Source organism: Podarcis cretensis (genome assembly GCF_951804945.1).
Source record: "Podarcis cretensis genome assembly, chromosome: 16".
In the NCBI taxonomy this organism is placed as follows: domain Eukaryota; kingdom Metazoa; phylum Chordata; class Lepidosauria; order Squamata; family Lacertidae; genus Podarcis; species Podarcis cretensis.
The window spans coordinates 32914173-32937315 of record NC_137186.1 but is presented as its reverse complement, the minus strand read 5'-3'; the positions used below and the strand labels follow the sequence as shown (position 1 = coordinate 32937315).

General features: G+C 45.4%; 1 protein-coding gene and 1 pseudogene across 6 annotated transcripts in view; both read right to left on the bottom strand.

Annotated features, from left to right (window-relative positions):
- The window catches only part of ZDHHC8 (zDHHC palmitoyltransferase 8), a 139502-nt gene that overhangs the window by 93725 nt on the left and 22634 nt on the right, over positions 1 to 23143 (bottom strand). The window lies entirely within an intron of this gene.
- The window catches only part of LOC307204919 (serine/threonine-protein phosphatase 2A activator pseudogene), a 49193-nt pseudogene that overhangs the window by 3417 nt on the left and 22633 nt on the right, over positions 1 to 23143 (bottom strand). Inside the window, exon 1 of one of the 5 annotated variants that reach the window (XR_013843942.1) lies at positions 19163 to 19238. The exons of 1 other annotated variant lie outside the window; for it this stretch is intronic. The product of XR_013843942.1 is annotated as a serine/threonine-protein phosphatase 2A activator pseudogene (transcript). Of the gene's footprint in view, positions 1 to 349; positions 682 to 1105; positions 1501 to 19162; positions 19239 to 23143 lie in introns of those variants that run through there. 3 more of the 5 variants (XR_013843943.1, XR_013843944.1, XR_013843945.1) reach the window with 3 other exon arrangements.

Here is a 23143-nt window from a genome sequence, read left to right as displayed (position 1 = left end):
TCCAGTGACATGAAAGGAAAAAATGGGTAATCTGCTTCCGTCCCACTACAAGTGTGGAAGACATCTTCTGGAAAGATGTTTTCCTTTTACAGTGGTACTGTACCTTGGTTCCCAAACTTAATCCATTCTGGAAGTCTGTTCCAAAACAAAGCCAAGACGTGCTTTCCCATAGAAAGTAATGCAAAATGGATTAATTAATGGTTGTTTCAAAAACAACCCTTAAAACAGCAATTTAACATGAATTTTACTACCTAACGATACCACTGATCCATAAAATGAAAGCAATAATCAGTGTACTGTACTATAAAATAAAAAAGACAGTATTGTAGATGATAAAAATTAAAATTACTTTCTTACGTGCATTGATGATAGTCATTGTTTGGAAGGGGGGCTTTTATCCATTTCTGCAGTCACACAGTCAATCAATCAGTAGCTGAAATGGGTTCCACACAGTCACAAAAACAAGTCACAGAAATGAAGTCACAAGCCACAGTCACAATCAGTCCCATAAAAGTCACAGTGGGGAAAAACAAAAAAGCCACACAAATAAAAATGCAATTTTTTTAAAGCAAAAACAAAAGCTCCAAATATCACATCTGTGTTGTGTGGGTGCTCAGGACTCAACAGCCAACAGACTCAACAGGAAGCTTCTCTGATTAGCAGCGGGGGACTCAATTTACAAACGGAACACACTCAACAGGAAGTGAAACATATTCAGCTTCCAAGGCAAAGCTCACAAACCGGAATACCTACTTCCGGGTTTGCAGTGTTCTGTATCCAAGTTGTTCATAAACTAAGCTGTTCTAAAACCAAAGTATCACAGTACAATCTCCCAATCATCTTAAGCGCCCTTCCCTCTTTTATTTTTCCAGCTCTGCGAGCAGATCTGGCTGTAATGCTGACAGTACAGCAGCAGCCTTGTTGACATTAGCAATCATGAGGGTTTTGCTTCCAGGTAGAATTATTACATGAAAAAAGGAATGCCCACCCTGCTTCCTGTAGCTTTAAAGGAGAGGGGTACATTGCTTGTGCCAAATTTTGTATGCTCTTAACAGGTGTGCCATTGGACTTGGGAGTCTTTGACAGCTTTCTTAACAGTTCCTACCTTTTTTGGATAGCGGGAAAAGCAGGTGCTGATTATGCCCGGGAAAAGGGAGGGCAGCCATTTTGAGATAAATCCCTTCTTGTCTCCCTCACCCGCCTCCTCTTGAATCCCATACAAAAGCAGGTTGGTCCCCCACATTAAAATTTTCAATCTCCTCATGTCAGGGAACTGCCATCAGCTCAGCAGCGAGAGGTGGAAGGGCAGTTGTGTTATAGGGAACCTCCGAAAATCTTGCAAAGCAGTTCCTCCTCTGGCGAGGAGGAAAGCCCCACCTCCAGTGGAGAGGAGGTGGTGGGACCAGGGGATGCTAGGAAGAGCCTCAACACAGAGACTGAGCAAACCGGAGAGGAGGGAAGTACCCCTTTGCCAGCGCCCAGTCTGTGCAGTAGGTTTCGGTGCAGGGAGGGGAGGAGAAGGTTGGGGGTCAAGCGACTGTTATGCTGGGGGAGGCTACAAGGACCGACCACTCCCAGATTCCGCTACCAACTGAGCCAGACATGAACTTGCAACGCTCTTAGTTTGCACTAAGAATAAAGCCTGGAAAAGACAGGTCGGAGTCTTGCCTGTTTGCTCTCGAGCAACCACACCACCACCTGACATCCTCCTTCAGTGCTATTTTTCTAGAAGAAGAAGTGCTAGAACTCACCATGAACGTCTCCCTTGTTCTCTTTTATAATGGCAATGGCGCCAACCTGAGAGGTGCCGGAACTGAGTTCCAGCAAGTTCTGGGTGAAAAAAACCCTGTCCTCCTGCTGCATTTCTAAAAGTTACCATTTCACTTTCTTTACTGAGTAATTCTGGGCTATGGTAAGATCTAAAACCAAAGAGGCAGTTGCTCAAACACTATCATTATAAATCTCCAAATCACAAAGCTTACTTTCCAAAAACTCTGTCCAACTTTCCATTAGCTCCAGTTCAAATTATTTGAAGTGCAGAGCCCGTTCATTTCAAATGCTGAACCTTCTGTCTGGGTGCTTTTTGTCACTCTCTGTAGATCTAGCATCATTCTGAAGCATCCAGACATTTTTAGGACTGTCTGGTTGTTTCCTTTTCCTAACGGTTTAAGGTTTGTAATAAGAGCCATTTCTTGGATGTGTCATGATACCACCCCTCACCTTTCTCATCTGTAAAAAAGGGAATCGCATTCAAAGTTACTAAAAGCTGAGCCATTTATAAATGAATGAATCTTTACTTGCGTCACCCATCGGCCATAGCAATAAAACAACAATATGATATACAAAGACTAGAAATAAAATGTTGATTATATAAAACACAGTTTAGGGTCCTGAATCAGCAGTCAAATAGTGGACCTTATTCTGATTGCCACAGCTAGAAACCTTGCAACCTTTGCTGTCACCTGCTCATCTTGATCTGCCAAGAGAAAGAACACTGTGGCAGTGGCTGGGCGACCTGGAATGGACAATAAAAGAGGGGTAATAACCTCATTCCTAAAATCTTTATAAAGAGCGCAAGCCAGCAGGGCATGTGCCACTGATTTGGTACTGCCATCTCCACAGGGACATAAGCTTTTTTTGTGTGGAATCTGTTGGAATCGTCCCTCAAGTATAGCTGAGGGCAATACATTCAATCTTGAGAGAGTAAAAGCACGTTTATATTTTAGAATTGCTATGTGATGCAGAGAGGGTGCCAGAGAGTTGAAATGGGAAGGTGGAAAATAGTCAAAATTTCCTAATTGTGACCAAGTTGTTCTGATGCTCGATATCATTCAGGCACTGACAAATTAGACTGTTTGCTTTACTAAAACCCAAAGTGAGTAGCTGTTGTGGTGATAAACCACAAGAGTGAAGTTTTTGATAGACAATTTTAGTCTGGGCGCTCTTGTGACAATCTTGCAGCACTAGGGATATTAGACCAGGGGGATTTAAGTTTAGGCGAAGCCAATAGTTAAGTGTCCTACGACTGGGGCCATCCAATTTGAGATGCGGTGCTCACCCCTCCGTTCCAATCAATTTTCATTTTCAATGCAAGTTTCCACTGGCAACATTTGCTGCACCCAGACTAAGCCAAACACATTTTTAAAAAACAACCAAGAACAGCCCTAATGTTGTGGTAAAGAAGCAGCTGATGTTATAAATACTTGGTGGGCCTGTCTCAAAATACAAACATTTCTGAAGAAAAATGCCTATGCAATTAAGCTAATGGCAAGTTACATCATCTCCTTTAACCCTCTAAGTATACTTTTAGGCTGTCAAGACAGTTTTGTAAGAAAGGGAATACTAAAAGGAATCGCTTAACTGTATCAAAACAATGTAATCGCCACTAAATTGCATATTCCAACGACCGCTACTGCTAAAGGATGGTTATATAATCCCTGGAAAAATAACTGAAACAGGGTCAGCCTGAGACATTTTGCTGCCTGAGGTAAAAAAACAAGATGGTGCCTTCGCTTCACCATTCCATGCATCAGCGACTGAGTTTTGCATCAACACTGAAGATGGGACGGTATCGTCCACCATACCTGAGGGCAATAGACCAAGTCACTGAATATTTAAAGAAGTTTCATACTACAACAGTCATGCCTTCCCCCAAGGAATCCTGGGAAGTGTAGTCGAAAAGGGTGCTGAGAGTTGTTAGGAGACTAATTCCCTCATGGAACTACACTTCCAAGAGTCCCCTGGGAAAAGGCACAGATTGTTAAACCACTCTGGGAATTGTAGAGGGGAATGAAAATGCCATCAGGTGAGACACTTCTTGTTGAACTCTGGCATAATCATCAATTTATTAACTGCCTTCTAAGCAACTGTCTCAGGGCAATGTACACTAAAAATAATTAAAAGCAGTTAAAAGCAGCAAATGCATTTAAAAGTAAACAAAATAGAAAATAGAAAGAAAAGTAAACAAAACAGAAAATAAAAATGAAACCATAGACAACTGAAGCAACACTCTGCATTAGCACTGGGCAGCTGAGAACTGCCATTTTAATTTCCCACTGCCATAGCATCTCTCGAGAGCGTTGTGAGTAATTTTGCTATAAACCATCTACTCCTAAGGCAATCCGTCTTCCATTGGTTGGTTAGCCAGCATTCTTTAGAAAACGGTGGACCTCTGAGTCATTAAATGCCTAGAAAGACCGAACGGCTTTGAAAGCATCAATGCAAAATAAATATATTAAACGTCAGAGAGGAAGATTGAATGAACTCCGACATGGGTTTTTCAGAATGTAACTCCCAGTGTACTTGGACAGTGATCATATGCGTAGGATAATTCCAGTGAGATTTCTATGTCTGCTGGGCATGTTTTCCACCTTATTTGGCACTGACCTTAGGCTCTTCCATATCATCCTACTATGGGGCATGAGGGAGTCAGACGGCATGATTCACAAACACTTCCAAGATGACACAGTTTGGGCCTTAAGCCATCTATGGTTACGGCTGTGATTAAAATCCCAAGACTTTGGGAGTAAATCCATACCTAATGCAGGGCCTTCTCCCTTATGCACCTGCCTGGGGGTGCTCGCTTAATGGTGCCACACTTGTCAGAGACTCAATGCACAGCAACATGAGAGACAGGCATTCCACAGGCATCCCAACTGTGGAACCCTCTCCCACCCTCCTCAGATAAGGATGGAGCAACAAGTCTTTCTGAGTACCAGCTAAAGACCTAGTTATTCGCCCAGATTTTGGGTTTGAATTTGTGTTACTGTACCTGATAGCTATTTAAGAGTGCATATGCTCTCACCGGGGACGCAGGTGGCGCTGTGGGTTAAAGCCTCAGCGCCTAGGGCTTGCCGATCGAAAGGTCGGCGGTTCGAATCCCTGCGGCGGGGTGCGCTCCCGCTGCTCGGTCCCAGCGCCTGCCAACCTAGCAGTTCGAAAGCACCTCCGGGTGCAAGTAGATAAATAGGGACCGCTTACCAGCGGGAAGGTAAACGCCGTTTCCGTGTGCGGCTCTGGCTCGCCAGAGCAGCGATGTCACGCTGGCCACGTGACCTGGAAGTGTCTTCGGACAGCGCTGGCCCCTGGCCTCTTAAGTGAGATGGGCGCACAACCCCAGAGTCTGTCAAGACTGGCCCGTACGGGCAGGGGTACCTTTACCTTTTACCTTTATGCTCTCACCGGGACACGGGTGGCTCTGTGGGTTAAACTACAGAGCCTAGGATTTGCCGATCAGAAGGTCAGCGGTTCAAATCCCCGCGACGGGGTGAGCTCCCATTGCTCGGTCCCTGCTCCTGCCAGCCTAGCAGTTTGAAAGCACGTCAAAGTGCAAGTAGATAAATAGGTACCGCTCTGGTGGGAAGGTAAACGGTGTTTCCGTGCACTGCTCTGGTTTGCCAGAAGCGGCTTAGTCATGCTGGCCACATGACCCGGAAGCTGTACGCCACCTCCCTCGGCCAATAAAGCGAGATGAGCGCCGCAACCCCAGAGTCGGTTACGACTGGACCTAATGGTCAGGGGTCCCTTTACCTTTACCTTTTATGCTCTCACCTGGTTTTACTGCATTATTGTTTATTGATTGTTTGATTGTACTGTGTTTTCTCAATATTACACTCTCTAATATTAGGAAACTCCCACTCCAAAGAATGTTGTGCATGTGTTTGGGGTCACGCAGGTGGCCTCAAAGAATCTGGGAACCTGAGTGAAATTCACCGCCCAATACTGTCTGTGTGTTGTTGCGGAAGCTAGCTCTATGAGTGCTGCAAAGAGCCTTTTTCAAGAAATATAGTTCTGGCCAACTGCATGCCTCACCTTTCTATTGCTATGCTGGTAGTGAGGGAGCTGTCTGTGGAGCAGGGACAGCCTGTTCATTTTCTAATCTGCTTCTCTAGCTCTCTAGACTTCTTCCAGAATGGAAGTATGCTGGGGACCAGAATGCAGAAATACCCATTAAGGTTGTGCAACCTCAGTCTTTTTTTAATCATTGGTTTTCAATAGCTTCTCAGCTTTTTGACTAAGTACAAGTGTAAAATCACAAGTTTTCATTTGGTAGCAATTCTAAGGCAACACTATGTATATTGCTCTGTGAATTGCTATTTTAGGACTAATAATGTGCCTTATTAACACATATTAAGTGAATATGCGAAAGCAAGGCATCTTCCTATGTTTTAACTGATTCATCAGGTAAACATCACAGCCCAAGTCCATAGCAATGACTTCTTTTTAAAGGTCTTGTCCACATAGCCTTTTCTCTTCAATGGACACTCCAAGCAAACTTCAAAGCATTTTAAAGCTGAGCTTTGAGCTGTCATTGACTCTAATTAGACCCTAATCCATTTTTTTCAACTGTAGTTGAGTGCAAACCAGCTTTGATCTCTGGCTTTTTGCTTATCTGTTTAAAAGGACTTTTCTTTGTAGGCTCTCTGGAAATCCATAATCAGAATCTTTCTCTCTAAAAAATAGTCCAGACAGTTGTCCATGCTTACAGTTTCACCCATGCTCACTGGGCAAAACTGATGGTCTGGAAAAATCAACCCAAGATTAACAAGCAAACCAGTGTCATGACCATAAGACTCCTCTACTTGGGGAAAAACCCGGAGGATCAACAAATCCACCCGAAAACATAATTAATAACAGTAGTAGCAAAATCGGTGCTGGTCTGAGATTACCATATAGTTGGAAAAAGCAGAATAATTATACGATAATAGTATCATACAATAAATAAGCACAAGAGTCAGAAGACAAAATGCCTGAAAATACAAAAATCCCAGCATACATGTCGCATATCACTAAGTATATCAAGAACTGCAATCTGCATGGAGGCAACTTTGCTAAATGCTCTATCAATGCAGGCAATAATTAGTTTCTTAATTGTTTCCATAAATGTATACCCACCCTTCTTCCAAAAGGGAAGCCAGGGCAGATTGCAAATGTATAATACAGTAACAACAACAACAACAACAACAACACACTTAAAATACCCATCAATTCATTTTGAAAACTCCCTAATAAAATAAAATAAAGCAGCAGTGAGTTCAGCAGAAGAATCATTGAACCTCACAACTCCTGGTGGTATATAAAAAAAGTTTTCACAGGTCACCTTAAAGTAGACAGAGCAGAGGACAACTAAACAGAAATCAGTAGGGAGTCACATAATCTAGGGTTCACTATGGAAAATCCCTTGTCAGGTGTCACTGCCTGGCTGATCTTAATGACTGGCTGCTGCAATACTGGAGATGGTGTTCCTTTGGGTCCCTGTGTACTAATATTAACACTTTGAACCAGACCTGGAGGTTCTCAGGCAGCTACTGAAGATTGGAGGATCAGTGTCATATGACCCCCACCATCCTAGATAGCAGACTATGAAGTGGCATTCTGCACCAGCTGCAGCATCTACAGCCTTCAAGGGGAGCACACTGCAGTTATCTATATGGGAGGTTATCAGTGCATAAGTAACTGCAGTCAAGTTGTCTTAGTCCATCTAGTAAGAGCCATAGCTTGCCAACTAGCTGGAGCTATGCATTAAAATAAGAGATTATTTCTTAATGCTCTGAATACATTTTTTTCTGAATGAACACTGGGAGAAGGAATTGTTCCAGAAAAATATACCCCTATCTATTATCTCCTCTTTTATGGGACGTGCAAAATAAATCTGTAAAAGGTTTTAATGCACAGCTGTTCCTTCATAAACTCAGCATCTTCCAGATGTTGTTGTTGGGACTCCAGCTCCCATCAGCCCCAGGTCGCATGGCCAATGGTCAAGGATGATGGGAGTTGTAGTCCAAAACATCTGGAAGGCACCACAATGGGGAAGCCGCTGCCTTATAAGAAGACCAATTCCATAGCACTCATGCGATGGTTTTGACACTATGTATTCTGACACTGTATTTTCCAACTTGTCAGCTCTCATCTGGAGGAGCATTCAGCCGCTGTCACCTTCTGCATTTTTTGATTTGTTTGTTTGTTTAAGATGTGTGTTCACTGATCTAAGAATGAAGGCTAAATGTGGGATTGGTAAGATTAGCAAAATGGGGAGGTTGCAGGTTTCATAAGACTGCCACGAGAGGTTGTGAATATATGGAGCTACTTTATATTGAATCTAGCCATTGGCTTATCTGTGCTTATAAACATTATATACTCTAATTTGAAACTTGTATTCTTATGAACAGGATGCAAGGGCATATGGTATTCCTTAGTTGTTTGTTCCCAACACCTGATTTTCAGGGGTATACTGCCTTTAAACATTGAGCAATTGTGGCTTATAGATCACTGAGATGAAGCGAACAGGAGAAGCTTTGAGTAGGAGCCTAGGAAAGGTGTGGTGGGAGAAGTTTGTCAGGAAGGGTGGGGTCCCTCCTCCTGTCACCTGTCTCTAACCTCCATATTTCCTCCCCTTCCTCCAGAAAAAGCCCAAGTTTGTCTGTCCTCAGCCTTGTCCTCACAGCTCTACAGCCTGCATGAAGGCTTACACAAACACAAAGTGACCTTTCACTTTAACTTGCATAGCTGGAATGTCACCAACATTCTTAGGCCAACAGCTTCCCTCTGCAGGGAGAATTTTCATGAAAATTCTAGATCTAGAAAATTCTAGATTGGCCAATCCATGGCAGATGCTTCAGCACCATTTCCACAGAAACACTTAGCATATTTAAGTATAGAAAGAAGAGAGCTTGAGCTTTCAGTAAAGAACTTGAGCTTTCAGTAAAGATCAGGGCTTTTTTTCAGCTGGAACTCGCCATTGCCATCATAAGAGAACAAGGGAGGAATTCAAGGGGAGTTCCTGCACCTCTTTTTCTTGAAAAATAACACTGGCAAATGTTATTTTGTAATGTTATGAATCTGGTGGCCTGATTACTGTGAATGGACAACACTATGATTTTGGCCTAAATCATTACTTGATTGGAGTCAGGGATTTGACAAAACAACGTTAACAGTGTGACTTCAACAGATGTGAGTGTTTCCTGAATGGGTAATTCACCTGCCAGAATGAGATCTCCAAAAGCTCTGCATGGCGTGAGTCAACATATGTGTAGCAGGAGAAATAGTAGATTGAACAGAGAGAATCTTGGGGTAGGGGAGTGGGAACGCTAGCTTTTACGTGGGAAAGCCGAGATTAGATCATCAGCCACGATTTCTTTTGCTAAAGGTATGCCACGGGGATGCAAATCTCCCACCCACTTACGGTTACCCGTTCACCATGAAGGGGAAAACATACAGGAGCTCGTATTGCACTCATATCTTTCCCCCCACCCTGTTTAAAAGCAGCCCTAAGGGATGTGTGATTTTAATCAGGGTGAGAAGTGTGTGGTTAGATGGACACCCCTCCAACTACCACTCTCCAACTACCAGGTCTAAAACAGGGGTCGGTGGCACTACTTTTAGCAAGAGAAAACGACAATGGGAGACCAAACTGCAGAATTCTTACATGTTCACACCATTCATTTAAAGCACTATGATACCACTTAAAGGTAAAGGGACCCCTGACCATTAGGTCCAGTTGTGACCGACTCTGGGGTTGCGGCGCTCATCTCGCTTTATTAGCCGAGGGAGCCAGCGTACAGCTTCCGGGTCATGTGGCCAGCATGACTAAGCCGTTTCTGGCAAACCAGAGCAGCGCATGGAAACACCGTTTACCTCCAGAGTGATACCTATTTATCTACTTGCACTTCGTGCTTTCGAACAGCTAGGCTGGCAGGAGCAGGGACCAAACAACGGGAGCTCACCTCGTCACGGGGATTTGAACCGCCAACCTTCTGATCGGCAAGCCCTAGGCTCTGTGGTTTAACCCACAGCGCCACCCGCATCCCACATGATACCACTTACCCCCAATTAATTCTCAGAACTGTACTTTGCTAAGGGTGCTGACTCTATCCCCTCTCACGGAGCTACCATTCTCAGAATAGTTTAACAATCCCTCTGTCTTTGCAGAGAACACAGGGAATTGTAGCTCTGCGAGGTGAATGGGGTCTCCACTGCCATTGGGAACCGACTCTTCAGGGAAGCCCACAACTCCAAGCGAACCAATCTTGTAGAGAGTCTTGTGAGCAAGCCGTGTCTCATCTTTAAAAGCTGAAATATACTCGGAGTTGAGAATGGATTTCATGCTCTTTATTCAGCTCATAGTGGTGAGGAGGAATGGAAGTTTCCCCAGAATGTCTGCTTTATATACATTATTTACACAATGGGCTCTACGTGATTGGCTAATTCTGGGATTCTCCTGTAGGCCAATCAGGTTGCGGATTCACTTCCACCTGGAGCTGGATTGGGTGGCTCCTGTGGACCAATCAGACTGCTGAATTCTGGGTCCTGTTGTTCTAGGACCAATCAGACTGATGCATTCTGAATCTTATTGTTCTAAGACCAATCAGACTGCTGCATTTTGGATCCTATTCAACTCAGTACCTAACAAAAGCTGGTGGGAGAGGTGGGTTTGTTGAGGCCTCTTTGCCCCATCCCCTGGGTCTCAGACACCTTAAGTTGTTCTTGAACTCTTTAAGTGGCACCTTTGGGGATTTGCACCTGTATCGTTGGAAGCCTTGGAAAAAAGCTTTCTTTCTTACATGCATACCAGAGCCTCTGGCATTGTGCTTCGGACAACTGCCAGGACCAAGGTGGCATCTTTTGCTCCTCCTGGCCACCACCATTGTCTGGGGCAGAGAAAAAGGAGGGCAAGCGATGGGAGAAAGGAGAGGCATGTTGGGGGGGGGGGGCTGCTCTTGTCACCTGCCCCTTGCCTCCGCCCAACTAAATCAGCCCTTGAACGCAACCCTTGTTTACAGCAAACCTCCCCTTTCCTTGCACCACAGCCTTTATCCAAATCCCACCTCCGTAGCTGCTTTAGCAAGAGGTAAGAAGAAACGGAGAGTTTGACTCATTCAACTCCCACATAACATCTAGTTCGGTCCAGAGAAAGGGAGTTGCACTTTCCTAGCTGGAATTGGAGTGCATCTTTGAGGGAGGGGTGGACAAGTAACTCCCTGGGGGTCTTGCAGAAGTGCGAGCTGTTTTGTCTCCGCTTACGTACTGAGACTCCAAAAGCAAATAGAATAGGAGCCAGAAGTCTCCACTCCCCTCTCATGCAAAGGAAACAAAGGGTGTTGCCCTATACAACAGGAGCGGGGAACCTTTTCAATTCCAAGAGTTGCATTAGTTTCTGGGCTATCTTCTGGGGGCCAAATTGGGTGGGACCAGGGGCAAAAGCAGGCAGAGCAATAAATATACTCTAGTTCCTACACACTTGCCACTCCTATGTCTACCCTCCATCCAGGCAAGCGATGGGCACCATCAAAGGCACATTTCTGCCAGGTAAAAACACTCAGGGAGCACAGCTACAACTCCCAGAGTGGTTTACCAATCAATCCTTCACCCCAGGGAACTCTGGGAATTGTAGTTTGGTGAAGGGGAATAGGGGCCTTCCTCCTAATGACTCTCAGCACCCTTAAAGTACACTTCCCAAGATTCTTTGGGGGATCCAGAGTGGCATGCTACTGCTTTAAATGTATAGTTTGGACAGGGAGTCTTGTTTTCTCAAACTATGTTTGCAGCCTTCCATTGTAAATTGGCATGAGCCAACACGCTTACAACAAAGTTTAGTCGAATAGACACAAGGTGGTTGTTGTTTTTCCAATGCCCCACGGCAAAGGGCAATTTATACAGAACTTTTGTCAAGTGCAGAATGCTGTCGGTGAGCAAAATGCCTTCACCCACTCCTAGGAGTTGGAAAAAAAACCCTGCTTGTTTTTAAGGAAAAGTGCTTGTCAGATTTAATCTCCTTAACCCTTGTTTACCCGGGCATTTGAAAGACACTGTCCCTGGCAGCTTTAAATTATTGGCCGTGAGGGTAATAACTGTTTTTAGATGTTTAAAGCATGCTTCTGTTTTCTTCTTTAAACTTTTTTTGTGTGAGGTTGCCCTTAAGGGCTCCTTTGAGTGGAAGGGCGAGATATCAATTAAATAACGTAATTAATAAACAATACAAAACAATTAATGTGGCCATCACTATTGTGAGATATAAAGCTCTTTAAAGAGACATTTCTCCTCCCCTCCCCACCCTGCATTTCTGCAATTTAATATTGGGTTTATTCAAGAGCTGATCTTTAAACCTTGCCAAATGCCATTTCAGTCCTTACCAAAGTCTGAAATGGTGCCTCTGGGCCATGCAATAATACTGGAAGGGCTCATGGTCCTTCAAGCATGTACAGACGTTCCTTTATTCTGAAGACATGATGTCAGCAGACCACTTAGGGCTCTCTACAATTACTACTGTGGTTTCTCTCACTGCTGCTGCTGCTGCTGAGCAGGCATTATGTTCAATAAATCCAGGGTCCTGTGGAACATCAGTGAGGTCAAGCTGGTATCGCCGGTGGCTGTGTCAATAACAGCCACTGTATATCTTTGCCAAGTCCTAACCACTTCCTCCAAGATGCGTCTCCAATATCTTCCCATCTCTTTCTCTGCCAGCTGCTAAAACCCTCACACATTACAATCTGGTTCTCCCTCTTAAGAACAGCCCTGCTGCATCAGCCCAGTAGCCCATCTATTTCAGCCCCTTGTTCTCACAGTGACTAATCAGATTCCTACCGGAAGCCCCAAAGCAGTGCAACAGCGTTTTCTGCACTTGTGATTCTAAGCATTCAAAGGAATCTTTCCTCCAACAGTGGGAGGAGAGCACTTTTTCTGCACCCTACAATCTTCCAGCCAGATGTTGTTCTCCGCAGGGCTAGAAAGATGGTACAGTGGTGCCTTGCAAGATGAAATTAATCCGTTCCGCGAGTCTCTTCGTCTTGCGGTTTTTTCGTCTTGCGAAGCACGGCTATTAGCGGCTTAGCGGCTTAGCAGCTATTAACGGCTTAGCGGCTTTAAGAAAAAGGAAACAAACTCGCAAGAACTCGCAAGAAGTTTCGTCTTGCAAAGCAAGCCCATAGGGAAATTCGTCTTGCGGAACGACTCAAAAAACGGAAAACTCTTTCGTCTAGCGAGTTTTTCGTCTTGCGAGGCATTCGTCTTGCGGGGCACCACTGTATTTGGGTGTGGAGGCAGCTGGCTTGCCTGGAAGGTCAGTATGGTGTGAGTCGTGCTTAACCCCCTCCCCCCCAAGAAAAATAGGTGCCGGAACTCACTATGAAGTTGTTACAGCAAGTTGCTGGGTGACTTGGGGTAGCCCCATTTGGCAACCACCTGCGGAAGGGCTAACAACTACGGCAAGCTGTCTCCCTAGCTGGTTTGGGGGTTGCTCCTGGTTCTGGTGCAGGTCAGATAAATATGCCCCAGCCTCCCTCGTTCTCTTAGATTCAGATAGAGGAAACACAACTCAGAAGGGCCCTTGTACAAACGTGTGTGCGCGCAACAGTAGAGGCTTGGCTGCAAAGCTTATAGCCCGCCATTGCTACAAGGGGGTAGATTGAAGAAAAGGAGATATGAATGGGCCCTGCCCCATAGCTTGACCAATTATGGCTAGGAGCAGCCAGGAGCTAGGTGCAGTCATAGATCTAAAAAAAAGTGTAGACTCGCACATGCTGGCCAGCTTCCATTTTGACTTGAAATGTTCGTTATGGGCTTCTTGGGAGTACACAAAGGAACAAAGAGGGAAGGGGGAGTGCCGGCTCACAATGGTGCCCACCTAAGAGGTGCCAGAACTGCAATACAGCATGCTCCAGCTGAAGAAATGCACTGGGTGTGACGGCTTCAGCGCAGCACTCAAAGATCCACAAGCTCATTCACCAGCTGGCCACTCTAAAGTGCTCATTTTGCTCTGGTGAGAGTGCAAAATTGAGCTGAGCCCCTGTTTTTCTTCTGTGCCTGGAGAAACATGTGCATGCTCTGCGGTGCCAGACTGACTCCAGAAGCATGGAAGGGCTCTCCTTGGTAATGCACTGAATACTGAAGCAATGTGAGAGTGGCCAAGCGCAGAGCTTTCCAAACTTTTCACATTGGTAACACGCTTTCTAGACATGCATCATTTCACGCCACAGTAATTCAGTTTTACTAGCAAACCGGAGGTTAAACTAACCCCTTTTCAGTCTCAGCATCATGCCCCCTCCTGTTGCAGGGGTCCTCGAGGGAGCAAACTTTGTTGGGACACCAAAGGTGATCCAATATGTGTTGATTCCTGCCTAGAAATTTAGACCAGAGAGACATGGATTCAGATCTCTGTTCAGCTGTGAGGCTCTCATCATGGGACCTTGGATTAGTCAGGGGTATGGAATTCATGGTTACACTTCAACTCCCATGAAGCCTGATTGGACTTCCAACAACCTTCAGCCTTGACCATTGGCCATGGTGGCTCAGGCTGATGGAAGCTGGAGTCCAATGACCTCTGGAGGGCCACAGGTTTCTCCTCCCTGCTCTAAGTCTTACCTACCTCACAGGGTTAATGGAAACTACAACTAATTCAGAATGCGGCAGCTAGACTGGTGACTGGGAGCAGCCGAGACCACATAACACCGGTCTTGAAAGACCAACATGGACTCCCAGTACGTTTCCAGGCACAATTCAAAGTGTTGGTGTTGACCTTTAAAGCCCTAAATGGCCTCAGTCCAGTATACCTGAAGGAGCGTCCCCACCCCCATCGTTCAGCCTGGACACTGAGGTCCAGCGCCGAGGGCCTTCTGGCGGTTCCCTCGCTGCGAGAAGCCATGTTACAGGGAACCAGGCAGGGGGCCTTCTCGGTAGTGGCACCCGCCCTGTGGAACGCCCACCCACCAGATGTCAAAGAGAAAAACAACTATCAGACTTTTAGAAGACATCTGAAGGCAGCCCTGTTTAGGGAAGCTTTTAATGTTTGACGGTCTATTGTATTTTAATATTTTGTTGGAAGCCGTCCAGAGTGGCTGGGGAAACACAGCCAGATGGGCGGGGTATGTATGTATGTATAAATAAATAAATGTTGTTGTAAAGATAAAAAAACAGGGCAAGGACGACTACATGTCTGTTTTCCTGTGGGCTTCAGTTTTTATGTTAATTTGACACTGTGGTTTTAAGATGGATTTATCTGGCTCTTATGTACAGTGCTTTCAAAGCAGCAGCAAAGACAAGGCTGAGGGAGGGGAATTGTATCTATTTATAAAAGTGCTTCTATCACACCTTTCTGCTGAATAGCACCCAAGGTGCAAAAAAAATTACATAAACAAGTCAAATGCCTGGAAGAAGGGCCATAGGTCAGTGAAAGAGCATCTTCTTTACATGCAGAAAGCCTCAGGTTCAACCCTCAGCCTCTCTAGGCAAGGCCGGAAATGCCCTGCCTCTGAAACCCTGGAAGACCCCTGCCAGCCATACTGTGGCTCCAATAGCACCACAAATTTAAAGCACCATCGTGTCACTTGGTGACAACAGTCATGGCTTCCCCCCAAAGAATTCTGGGAGCAGGGCCGTCTTTAGCAGATGCGGTGCAGGGGTGCAAATATCCGCTCAGAGCCCGCAAATTACCACAGATAGTGGGGGGGGGGGGTGGCGAAGCTGCGCACTGCCAGCCATGGGAGGGGGTGCGCAACTCTCCCCCATGCCGCTGCGGGAGAGCAATCCCCGCGGAGGCTTGGGAAGGAAGCTGCATGCCCGCCAGCCATATAATTAGCGGGGCGCAGCTAATTCCAACAAAATATTCCAACAAAATATTAATATCCCAAATATTAATATTCCAACAAAATATTAAAATACAATAGACCGTCAAACATTAAAAGCTTCCTTAAACAGGGCTGCCTTCAGATGTCTTCTAAAAGTCAGATACAGTGGTACCTCGGGTTAAGTTCTTAATTCGTTCTGGAGGTCCGTTCTTCACCTGAAGCACCATTTTAGCTAATGGGGCCTCCTGCTGCTGCCGCGCCACTGGAGCCCGATTTCTGTTCTTATCCTGAAGCAAAGTTCTTAACCTGAAGCACTATTTCTGGGTTAGCGGAGTGTGTAACCTGCAACGTATGTAACTTGAAGCGTATGTAACCCGAGGTACCACTGTAGTTCTTTATTTCCTTGACATCTGGTGGGAGGACGTTCCACAGGGTGGGTGCCACCACCGAGAAGACCCTCTGCCTGGTTCCCTGTAACATGGCTTCTTGCAGTGAGGGAACCGCCAGGAGGCCCTTGGCGCTGGACCTCAGTGTCAGGTATACAGGACCGAGGCTGTTTAGGGCTTTATAGGTCAGCACATACACTATGAGGCTTGGGAGGCAAGCTGCACGCCCGCCAGCCATATGTTTGACAGGGTGCAGTTGGCGGGCGTGCAGGGAAAGGGGAGTCTGTCAGCAAAGCTGCACAGCTCCCCCACTCGCTGGGGCGCCCCTGACAGGCCGGCGCCCTGGCGCAAAGCACCACTAAGCCGTATGGGAAAGTATAAGCTCTGTCTGTGAGTATAGCTTATGAAGGCTGTTGAGAGTTGTTATAATGATACTACTAAAAATAAATTTTATTTATACCCCGCCCTCCACAGCCAAGACCAGGCTCAGGGCGGCTAACACCAGATATAAAACAATTGATTGAAATACAACTTAAAAAAAAAAAGATTAAAATACAACATTAAAATGCAGCCTCATTTCAGCAGAAACTCAAAAACTTTTTTGGGGGTGAAAACATCAAGTCTTCACCAAGGCTAACTATCCAGACTGGTCCTACCTCTACATGGGCGAGAAAAAAGCCAGGGAAATCCCCAAATAGGAGTTCCATCACAGAAGGAAAAAGGAAGAAAAAAAAAAAGAGGGGGAGGGGATCAAGTTAATTCCAAGCCAAAGGCCAGGTGGAACAACTCTGTCTTACAGGCCCTGTGGAAAGAAATCAGATCCTGCAGGGCCCTGGTCTCATGAGGCAGAGCGTTCCACCAGGCTGGAGCCAGTGTTGAAAAGGCCCTGGCTCTGGTTCAGGCTAATCTGACTTCCTTAGGGCCTGGGACCTTTAGGGTGTTGCTATTTGTGGACCTTAAGGTCCTCTGTGGGGTTGTTAGGAGGCAAGCACACCCCTATTCTCCCCTCACAAGAACTGATATTCCCAAAGATATGCCCCACGAAGAGGGAAATGTTGCAGCATTTCCTTTCTCCTAATAAAAGTGCTGCTTGTGAAGGGACAGGATACCCAAATCCTGTCTGTGAAATCACCCCAGGCCTCAAAACTATCCAAAATTCCCTTTCGTCTTCTAAAAATCCAAAACAGCTTTTCTCTGCTCTTCTCTGCTTTTCTCACAAGATGCTGTGCATAGGCAAAATGTTACTTTTAAAGGCTAATGAATAGGCTCTGTTCAAAGCAGGCCTGAGAAAGGACTCTTATCTCATTCGGTTGCAACATCTTTGGACATGCTGAAACGCTTTCATTCCCCTTTTCCTGGGAAGGGTGCCAAGAGTCCAAGAGTCCCAAGACAGCTTTCTGTTCATGCTCAGAGGAACTCATGGGGCAGGACTCTGGAAGGAGGAGGAGAAAGGGGGAGGGAACTGGAAGGGGTATATATGTTCTGTGCACATGACTGTGAACTGCTGCATGTTTTTTGTGAGTTATCACACTTGCTCCTTCTACCAGTTCATAGATGGTAGAAATAAAAGCTTTTTCTCCGAAACTATTCCTTGAGTGTCTGTTGACTCCCACTTCCCTTTCCCGGGCGCAATATTTTTCCCACCCGAGGGCAAAGCCTCATAAGGCTACACTTGAAAGAGCCTGGCCGGCCATGCCCTCATCGAAGCTACTCCATTCCTTCCTCCCCTGCCCTTAGGTTGAAGAAAATGAAGGTTTTTTTTTTTTAAAAAAAAAAAAAAGCAATGCATGGCTCACTAGCAGAGCACATACTTTTCATGCAGGTTCAATCTTTGGTATCTCCTGTTGAATGGATCAGAAAGATCATATTCCTGAAGCCATGGAGCTACTGCCTCTCGGAGTAGAGAATACAGTGGTACCTCTAGTTATGAACTTAATTCGTTCCAGAAGTCTGTTCTGAACCTGAAACTGTTCTTAACTAGAGGTGTACTTTCGCTAATGGGGCCTCCTGCTGCCGCACACGATTTCCGTTCTCATCCTGGGGCAGAGTTCTCAACTCGAGGTAACTCTTCCAGGTTAGCGGAGTTTGTAACCTGAAGCGTTTGTGACCTGAGGCGTTTGTAACTCGAGGTACCACTGCGCTGACAAAGAGTGGCTGGGGCAACCCAGCGAGATGGGCGGGGTATAAAATAAATAATAATAATAATAATAATAATAATAATAATAATAATAATATGGGTGGGTCTAGATGTTCCTGTGCACAGCTCTAAACCAAATATATTAATACCTGCCTGCAAGCTTAATTCCAGACTTTTAATTGGGGGGTGTTGTTGTTATGTAATGTTGGCTGTGACTCACTGGAGCTTGGAGAAATGTAAAAATAGATGAAACGTTGAGAGATATAAGTTTATAAGTTATCGAGAGCTCGCCTGGCTGTGAAAGTGATATGCACAATAACGGCTAATTTTAAGATGAATGTAGCCTGCTTTATTAATAGCAAAATTCCAAGATGATTTCAGAACTTAGGCTTTTGATGAATGGAAGAACAAGGGAGGAGAGGGGAGGGGGCTATTTTAAGACTTGGTTTTCCAAACTGGGACACTGGGACATTATTTATTTATTTATTTATTTATTTATTTATTTATTTCCCTGTTTACAGCTGGAATATATACTTCTGCATTCCAGGTAAAAAGAACAAAACTCTGCTGCTACCACAAGATGAAATCCTGGAGCTCCTGGGCTTCAAAGCCTCTCCTTCTTTTAAAAAAGGCAGCACATTGCTGAAGCTAATCAGGTCTGGATCTGGGCAGTGTTCTACAACTCCCATTATCCCACTGGCCATGCTGACTGAGGCTGATGGGAGTTGTAGTCCAACAATGTCTGAAGGGCACCCCGCTGGCTACCTCTGCCTTATGCACCCAGGCTAGAGCTTCATTCAGGGAGCAGCAATTGGGAGTTCCCTGAAATATTTAATAAAAAATAATGTTCTATAAAGAAGACAAGGGACCTGTCTCTCAAGGAGGTGATGGACTAGCACAGAAGCTCACAGGATGAGTCCACAGCTCCCTCAAATATTTTACCGGGGGGGGGGGCAGCAAAGGGACCTCGGCCCCCACGGCTCTGGCTCATACACAATACTGTCAATTCCAACAATGCCCCAATGAAATGGATAAATGAATGCTTTAATTTGATACCAACAGATATCAATATACAGTTGTACCTTGGAAGCTGAACAGCTTAGTTCCCAAACCTTTTGGCTCCCGAATGTCGCAATCCCGGAATTAACTGTTTTGGTTTGCAAATGCCTGACAGGGCTTCCGATTGGCTACAGGAGCTTCCTGCAGCCAATCAGAAGCGGCGCTTTGGTTTTCGAACGTTTTGCAAGTCAAACGGACTTCCAGAACGCATTCTGTTTGACTTCCGAGGTACGACTGTACAGATATAGACACACATACACACATACACATTTATAGAATTAGGTTCTTAATTTACCATCTGCTTCCTAATTTGTATTGTAAGATAGAAAAAATTCAGCAACCTTATCTGGGACATAAATAGTCATCAGTTAAATAGAAAGATATCAGTTTCAGTGGTTTTTCTAGGTACAGTTCTTATTAAAGGAAGAATCAGCCTCTGTTGTCTGTAACTGTAGTGTTAACGGACATAGCCAATAGATTCTATATCTCCGTTTCCACAAGGACACAGAGCCTTCTTTGTGCATTACTGTACTTGCATGTGAAGAAATAAGCGTGTCGAACAGGAGCTTGGGGGCTACACCTTTACCACTTTCCCCCCAAAGCCACACTCCTCCTCCTTTTCCTGCTATCATGTGAAATAGAGCACCTGCAATGGGCAGCTTTTTCTATGCTCCCCTGTGATTTAGAGCCCTTGCCAATTGCGTCCGTGCATAGAGAAAACTCCCTGTGGCAGAGCTTATCCTGAACATGGCCAGCAAATGTGTGGAGGTGGCCGGCCCTACTGTTTACCGTCACCATGGTCAAGATAATCTCTGTAGCCAGGAGATGCATGGAGACCATTTTATGCACGGAGTGTGACTTTTGGAATGGAGCTAAAATGCACAGCTGTGATCTCCATTCAGCACGCTTAGCATCTACTCGGGAGTAATGTGCAAAGATTGTTGTAGTCATGGCCATGAGGCAGACTGAGGCAGCTGCCTCAAGCGGTGGAATCCAAAGGGCACCACCATGGCCACCGGCAGAAGCAGAGAGAAGTAGATGCAGCCGCAATGGGCTTCATTTATCAGGTCTTGAAAAGGTCACATGAGATCTCTGGAGGCCTCCATGCAATCTTGCTGGAACCCGGAAGCTGCATCTATGTGACCCTGGATAAGTGAGGCTCTGGCGGCTGCAAGGGTAGTGGGCGGTAGCTTCCCGTTTCACCTCAGGCGGCAAAACAGGATGGGTGGCCCCTGGCTATAGTTATTCACTAAGCAGAAACTTATTCAACCAGCTAGTTAGGAGAACAGAGGCCAGTACAGTCATACCTTGGATTACAGATGCTTCAGGTTGCGGTTTTTTTTGGGGTTACGGACACGCCGAAACCGGTTAATTCAGGGTTTCGGCAGTCGCACATGTGTAGAAGCACTAAATCGTGCTTTGTGCATGTGCAGAAGCACCGAAGCGCAACCCACGCATGTGCAGACGCAGCGCTGCAGGTTGTGAAAGCTGCTGGTTGCGAACGTGCTTCCCGCACAGATCACGTTCGCAACCCGAGCGTCCACTGTACTTAAAACATCTGAAGGAAGCAGGGTGGCTCAGGGGGCGCAGCGAAAGCCACACAGTTCTACCATCCATCATCTTGCCCCCACGACATCTGCAACCTGAAGCCATTGCTTTGAACTACCTAACGGCAGGGCTGGCCCTGCATTTAAATACATATGTTCATTGCTCAGTTCATGTATGGAAAACAGATGAGTCAACTGGCCTCCTGCTCAGTTTCCAGTGATTTAATACTATGACTGCACATGCTGTGTGAATTTTATCTATATGCTACAAAAACTCTGAGCCTGCACAGTTATTGGGCATTGTGTCATATTACCCCCCTCCGTCTTTTTTTGGAGCTGAATATTACGTCTGAGTATGAATATATTTATGCTGCACTTTTAGTACGCAAGAACTGAACACAAACAAATTTGATTAGCCCCAAATTGCGATGCTTGAAAGTAGTCACTGGAGTGCAGATTTTTAAAACTGAAGCAACAGGCTGCTCATTTTTGGCTCTATGTATAGGTGTTTATTTTGTTTTTGTTCTGTTTCTGTAATGTGAGGAAATTGCAATGTTTATCTGCTGGAAAGATCTCAAAAGACGTTGCTTGTCTGTAAATACATTTGCTAGATTTACAGTCCTATTAAAACATGGCCTTTATCTAAAATTACCTTCTTTACGCTGGTACATACAAATAATGGGAGCATAGCTTTAAATCATGCACCACAGGAAGCTGCGGCAATATTTGCTTAGGCAACACAAAAACGCCAGCAGATGGATGTAACACACACACACACACACACACACACACAGAGAGAGAGAGAGAGAGAGAGAGAGAGAGAGAGAGAGAGAAGAGAGAAGAGAGAAGAGAGAGACCCTGCCTTCAATGAAACAACAATATTTGTAGTGGCTCATTTTCCAGTTCTATATGTATCTGACTCATTGTCAAAAGAAATACCTCCTTTCTTTTTTTTTAATATAAGCACCATTATAGCACCATATTTAATTCAAGGGAATTTCACAGTCATGGGCTATGAATCCAGCTTGTTTCAACAAACCACAGTTACAATTAGCTACAGCTTAGGGTTCAGGTGTGACACTAAACTGTGGTTATTAAAAAATGGGAGCAAAATCTGATTTCCTTGTGGCCACACTGGAGGAGGAGAGAGGAGGGGAGGAGAGGAACTGTTTGTTATGACCTCCAAGCTGGTACATAGTGTAACAAATTGGAGAGGCAATGTTCTTAGTTATTTCCACCCCTGGATCTTCAGATAGCTCTTGATTTTTTTAAAAAAAACCAAACAGTTCAAATCTCTGCTCAGCTATGAAGCTCACAAATGACCTTGGGTCTGAATCTTTGAGAACAAAATAGGTTGGAAAGAGGGAGAGAGAACCCACAGAAGTGCTTTAAGCTCCTAGAAGAGAGGCGGGGCAATTTAAAGTAATTAAAAGGAAGAAGAAATAACTGCAGTTTGTGATTAAATTGTGCGCTGCTTTAGTTACCTCTGGTAGACTAGCTTCTTTTTAAAAATGAAATCTCAGTGGCACCCTTGCAGGCTTGGCAACTCTGGGTAAATGGAATTACAGCCCCGTGTATAACTGTACAGTTTTCATGTATGTCGGGGAGTTTCTGAAATTTCCCAGCCCCACAGTACTAGGGCATCTTTCTTTTGGCTGTAAATGTTTTAATAAAATAATAATAATAATAATAATAATAATAATAATACAGTGGTAACTCGGGTTACATACGCTTCAGGTTACAGACTCCGCTAACCCAGAAATAGTTCTTCAGGTTAAGAACTTTGCTTCAGGATGAGAACAGAAATTGTGCTCTGGCGGCACGGCGGAAGCAGAAGGCCCCATTAGCTAAAGTGGTGCTTCAGGTTAAGAACAGTTTCAGGTTAAGAACGGACCTCCGGAACGAATTAAGTACTTAATCCGAGGTACCACTGTAATAATAATTTATTATTTATACCCCCCCACTGATCTGGCTGGGTTTCCCCAGCCACTCTGGGTGGCTTCCAACAGGATATTAAGAACATGATAAAACATCAAACATTAAAAACTTCCCTAAACAGGGCTGCCTTCAGATGTCTTCTAAAAGTCAGATAGTTGTTTATCTCCTTGACATCTGATGGGAGGGCGTTCCACAGGGCGGGCGCCACCACCGAGAAGGCCCACTGGTGGTGGAAGGCGAGTGTGGGGGTGCGGTGTGGTGCGTACTGGGTGTCAGCCGTGAGGGTGGGTGACATTGCCGCGCCGCCCCCCTGCCTGCTGCATGGTGCCCCCGGATGCTCACCGCACGGGCAGCACCCCCAGACGCTCGCTGCGTGGGTGGTGGGCCACTGGGGACGCTCGCCGTGTGGCTGGCTAGCCCCTCCCTGCTCCAGGTGCCAGGGAAGGTAGTTCCGCCCCTGAGAAGGCCCTCTGCCTGGTTCCCTCACTTCTCGCAGTGAGGGAACCAGCAGAAGACCTT